The sequence below is a fragment of the Carlito syrichta genome, unplaced genomic scaffold, assembly GCF_000164805.1.
Source record: "Carlito syrichta isolate Samal-C Ts95f unplaced genomic scaffold, Tarsius_syrichta-2.0.1 Scaffold302299, whole genome shotgun sequence".
NCBI lineage: Eukaryota > Metazoa > Chordata > Mammalia > Primates > Tarsiidae > Carlito > Carlito syrichta.
Window position 1 is genome coordinate 180229 of NW_007246395.1, and position 6396 is coordinate 186624.

Below are 6396 nucleotides of genomic sequence, written 5' to 3' on the forward strand. Positions count from 1 at the left end.
ACCACCGCCTGGGCTGCCGCAGCCCGCCGGGCGGCGGGGCGGGCAGAGTGGGACGCCCCGCAGACTCAGCGGCAAAGCCCACCCTCCTTGCTCCTCGAAAGCCCAGCCCGTAGCTGATCAGCCCCGCGGAAATGAAATGTTTCCTGGAAATGGCATAAGTCTCCCAGGAGAGGGGACTTCTCGCCCCGTGTAACACCACGTAACCGTGAAGAATGAGGCCACAGAAAAGTTCACGTGGAACACATCCGCTCTCTACTCTTCCGTGAAAAAGCAAGTTAACAAACTCAAACGAGCAATATGATTTCTCCCTTTCTCTCTCTCTATATACCTATAGAGATTAGAGATAGAGATAGAGATACACACACACTTGTAAATCATATAACAGTATAATATAACATAAATCTATGCCAAAACGTTAAAAGTGGTTAATTGCCAAATAATTGAATTATAGGCAATTTTTTTCTTGTATTTTAACCCATGTTTTCTAAATATTCTTTAATAACCATATATTTCTTTAACAACAATGGAAAAACAGGTTTTAAAAAATAAAGTGGTCTTAACACTACATGAAAGGGATTGGCAGTAGCAGGGCACTGGGGTAAGGGGCACATAATATCAATAAGGGTGCCTGACTTCACACCAGGAGAAGTGAGCATCAATGGGTGGCCCAAACTTCACCTGTATGACTACTTATGCACCTAATACCGAATTGTACCCTCCATCTTTAAAATAAAAAATATTTTAATTTTAAAAATGAGCATCTCTTGCTTAAATTCTCTACGTCTCTAAATCCTCACAAGTATATTCAATTTTTAATTTATATCCTGAAGATTTAAAATAAAATTTTTCTATCAGTTTTATTGGTTCTTGCAGGAGATGGCACAAAATTGTAGAAGCACTAGGTCAGCAAAGGAGCATCTTGAGATGCTCAATAAAGTGCTTACCTGTGAAGGTTCAAAATGAAGATGGTAATAAGAAATGTAGTAATCTTAAACAAATTTTTATTAAGAAAAAGTCAAAGACGAAGTCAGAAAGCCAATGTTAAGTTTACCATTGACCAATAAGGGCAAAGATCATATTTTTATAACGTTCACCTATAAAATGTAGAAAATAATTAAGGACATCAAAGGACCCCAGAATGGAATGCAGAATGTCACAAAACAAAGCAATCTAACTGTATTGCAAATGTATGAAACAACCCCACTGAGGGGAGGGGAGGGGTGGGAGAAATGCTGACCTAAGTAACTTTGGAAATGAATAGAGTCTGCAAAACTAAAGGCAAAAAGGAACTGCACACAGGCACTGCAGTCTAGTTGATAAAGCTGTTACCCGAGGTACAAGTTAACAATTCTGATAACGTAATACACTTAAATTGGAAAGAACAGTAAGTGGATGGATGGGAGCCAAGTTTCTCCTATTAGAATGGATGTTACAGGTAAGAAAGAGGAGGAGGCTAGAACAAGTCATGTGGTAATGGATTAGGGTTGGAAACATCAGTACAAACTCATGTTCAGCTTAACATAGCTGTTGATGATTACACACAGAAATATCCATAGGTATGTGTATATGCACAGGTTCGTATATACATATATATCTCCTTGCTCTGTCAACTGAGAGGCCTACAAACAACCAAATCTTAGTAGCAACGAGTACACTAGTACCCAGAACTTGGTTTCTAATACCATTTCCAAAAAAAAAGAGCCAGTGCTCCTTAGAAAAATACAGCAGGACATATAAAAGATGATCCTGAGTATCTTGTAGTGACAAAGTTATGAAGTACTCAAAACATACAAACACACACACATACACACACAAATGGAAATGTGTCAAAGGGATACACTTTCAGCCAACTGAAAGAGCTCCCAAGAGAAGAGTTTGAGCCACAAAATAAAGTAGCATTAGATCATAACCCAAAGTATAAAATAAATATCCATGAGTCCATATTGATATAATTTATTTAATAAATGAAATAAATGGAGAAAAGAGATAAATTTTCCATGCAGATGAATTCCAAATAATTTCTGTAGATAATTCACTCTCAAGAGGTAAAGCATAACCCCTCACTCCTTAAAGTGTGGGTAGAAGACAGTGACTTTCTTCCAAAGAATACAGTACAGAAGAGAGAAACCTGACAAACAGCACCTCAGCCAAGCAAAAGTGGCCAACATTGACAACTGACAACACGTACCTTTGATATGATCAGATGAAAGGGTAGTTTCCTCTGTGGTCTTTCTCCCAAAAATAACCCCATGAGAAAAGCATCAGACAAGTATCGGTTAGTAGACATTGTATAAAATGCCTGTCCAACACTGGTCATCAAAAATAAGAAAAGTTGGAGAAACTGTCACATCTAAGAGGAGCCTAAAGAGACATGATAATGAAATGCAATGTATCCTGGATATGATCCTTGAATAGAAATGGGCTCAGTAGACAAAAAAAGTGGGAAGTCTAATTAAACGTGGACCTTAATAAATAAAACTGTATCCATAGCGGCTCATTAATTGCAACAAACATGCCATACTAGTATAAGATGTTAATTACAGGTGAAACGAGATGTGGGGTGTATGGGGATTCTCTGTACTAGCGTTGCAATTTTTCTGTTAATCTAAAACTATTCTCAAAGAAAATATTCATTTAAAAATAATTTGGGAAGAGTTGAGATGTTTACTACCTCCAGCCTCATCTCAAATGCCATAATTGTCATCAGTTGCTACCTCCAGCTTTCTACATGGGAGATTCTTCATTCTGATGTGTTGATCATCATGACCTTTTCACTTTGATGTTAGCCTTCTCTAGGGTAGGCTCTGGGTCATCCTAGGATGATTTGTGGCAAAACTACATAAAGTCAGTTATATGGGAAGATTTTCAGAAACCATCTATTTTTAAGATAAGACTTTTTAATAATCACATGGTGTGATTTTTAGAAATTATGTCCAGTGTTATTTTGCCTTCAATTTATGATGCATGACTGTGCATGACTGTTTTTTTTTTTCTCCTGTGATTGGTCTCTAATAATCAAGACCAAAAAAAAGATATTCACCTAAATAGATGTATACACCCTCTACACACACAGAATTGAAACTTATTATTATTACTATTCTAACATGAACTATACCACCTTTATAATTCTCAAACATATTTTTCAAGAATGGTGCTGGAAAAATAATCAGATTTCTAATATCTTTCCCAACTGGAAGTTGCTTATCAGTTAAGTCAACTGACATCTAAAAACTTCATATAATTATTTTGCATTCAGAGAGTCAGGGAGTAGCTGGTAGCCATTGTTCTAACCTTGAAATATGTTCTGTTAAGTACATCTTTTAAAGTCAATTTTACACAGGGAAGTCACCCACTCAATTTTAAATAAACTTGATTATGTTTCATCTCTAGGAAAGCATCTGGTAGTTTTCTAGGAAAATGAACCAACTACTCATTTTTTCTACTTGGCCAGAAATGTTACTTCTATATAAATTCACAGAATGAGTACTTCCATACAAGAATGGAGAAAGCTTTAAAAAGCCAAATCTTAAAATAAAGCCAGAAAGCAAATTTACTATAAATTTTATTTTTAGCACCCAGTTAGCACTCTAATTGGTAGATCCCACACTGTTTGGGAACAGATATCTGAAGAACTGCCCCCAAGACAGTTTGATTTATTCATCCTACTGTAGATTTTAGAAATGGTTTGGAGAATAGAGGCTGGTACACTTGTAGTTTTTCCCACTGATTTTTCCTTATGTCCTAGTTCTTAGCACTCAATATCGCTACAAATCATGCAAAATATGGCTCGTATGTCCTAATGAGAGCAGCACCAAATGAAGTTTACACTCAAATCAGAACAGGCACACACATCCACATGACCATGTAAGCATGAGCTACCCCCAAATATATTAAATATTAATGCTAGAAATAAAGACAGCAAAAACCCAAACTTTCACTTTCTACAATTATCCCTGATGAATATTCAGTCAATCTCTGTTAATATATTCCCAGGAACAAATAACTTTTCCATCTTCCTTAATCAATGGCTTTCTTTCTTTCTATCTTCTAGAAGAAACTTTAAAAACACAAAAAAAGTTATTCCTTCCTTCTCTTTTGTCTTTAACCTGGTTTTGGTTTTTTGCCTCAATCTTCTCGTGAACTTCAGCTAACTCTCGGTTTCAGCCTCCCTGACAGTATCCTGCCTAAACTTTCATACGACTTCTCTTTCCATCAGAGTGAGGGAATAGCTGGTAGTTGTTCTTATAGATTTGAAATAATGTTCTGTTAATTAATAATATATTCAGGCTAATTCTACTGCTGTGAAGTCACCAACATCATTCTAAATAAAAGTTATTCTTGCATTTTTCCTTAGTTCCCTGTCCCTCCCTTGATATTCTGTATATTTGACATGTACTTTATGCTCAGAGAATTGTCTATATAAGTACACTGGGTTTGTTTTTATTTTCTGTTTTAGATAAATCCACTGTCTATATGCCTTTCTCTTCTATTTAAATTATTCCAGCCAGGCTCGGTGGCTCAGCCTGTAATCCCACGCCTTGGGAGGCTGAGGTGAGTGGATTGCCTGAGCCCGCGGGTTCGAGACCTGCCTGGGCAACTTGGCGAGACCTCGTCTCTACAATAAATCAAAAACTAGCCAGGTGTGGTAGCACGCGCCTATAGTTCCAGCCACTTGGAAGGCTGAGGCAGAAGGATCGCTGGAGCCCAGCAGGTCAAGGCTGCGGTGACCGGGAGTGGCCATTGTACTCCAGTCTGGGCGACAGAGTAAGACTCCAACTCAAAAAAAAAAAATTATTCATAAGTAAATAATCAGAAATTTCACTTACCTACCATCCTCATGAGTCACAGTTCCCACTAAAATATTAACTTTCTTTCTAAACTTCTTAAAATCTACTTTAAAAAACTAATACCCAGTACTGCCTTGATATTATAAACATGGTCAGCTGTTTTCGGAATTCCTTTAAGACCATATCACCCAGGTGTCTTTGCAAATCATTACAAGATACAAAAGTGCGATTCTCTCCACTGTTTTGTCCACCTTCAAAGAGATGACACCACTGCTGGCAAAATAAGACGAGAATGAACCAGATGTTCTGGTTTCATGCTAACTCACATCTGTACTGGAATGCTATCTTATCACATTTGATCCTCATAATAGCCTTAGAGGTTTGGAAAGTCAGACATTATCATCCCACAAGGCTAAAATCAGGTAAATGATTTACTGAAAGTCAGAAGACCAATCTCATGGGAAGTGGAACCTATTTCAGCATCCTTTTCATTACACTGTAGAATTAGACTTCCAGCTAATATCAGGATGCTATACGTTCTCATAATCATTATTTCTTATATCTATGCCAGTTTTATAACCCAAATTCAGAACTATTTTAAATGTTTTTAATAGCTGCATAGTTTGTTCTCTGGGGAAATGACATTATTTCCCCCTTCTCTGTGTGAAAATGAATTTTGTTTGGTCTTGGTTTTATTTCCAGCTTCAATGTCTTTTCACTATACAACCCTGCTTTAAAACTCTACAGCAAATATAATGTTACTTTTTTTCATTCTTCACAAGCAAATGACTTTTTTAATGATAAAAACAAAATTTATATTACTTAACTTCTAGATTCTTAATACATGATTACACTAAGCTGATTTCTAACTGTAAGTAACAGACTAAGAAAAGGAATGAGTTGGGCTCAGTGGCTCAGCCTGTAATCCCGCACCTTGGGAGGCTGAGGTGAGTGAATTACCTGAGCCCGCGGGTTCGAAACCCACCTGGGCAACTTGGCGAGACCTCATCTCAACAATAAATCAAAAAATAGCCGGGCGTGGTAGCACGCACCTCTGGTTTCAGCTACCCAGAAGGCTGAGGCGGAAGGATCGCCGGAGCCCAGCAGTTCGAGACTGCGGTGGCTGGGAGCGGTCACTGCACTCCAGTCTGGGTGACAGAGTGAGACTCCAACTCAAAAAAACAAGAAAAAGAATGAGGACTAAAGAAGAAAGCTTCATAGGAGATAACAAGAACTTCTTGACAGTATGAGTATTAAAATACAAGCCAGGATGCAGAGAGCAAAACAGAATCAAAATCCTGTTTGATTTACAAAATACAATCAGGTTTTCACCTGTGAGAATTATTTTACATATATCCTGAAGGTCCCATTCATCCCATCAAGAAAAAAAGGCAACGGAAAGGAACTACATATCAGATAAGGCCTTAAAATAATTTAACAATTTGGTTATAATAAATAAACAATTATGTCCCAAATACTTTCTAATATTGACAGATATGCATGCACATTTACACATTTGTAGGTTGCACACATGTGTTTATAAACTATCAAAGAAATGCAAAAATATAGCAGGGATTTTTTTGAACCAAGTGAAAGAGGTATCTATTAG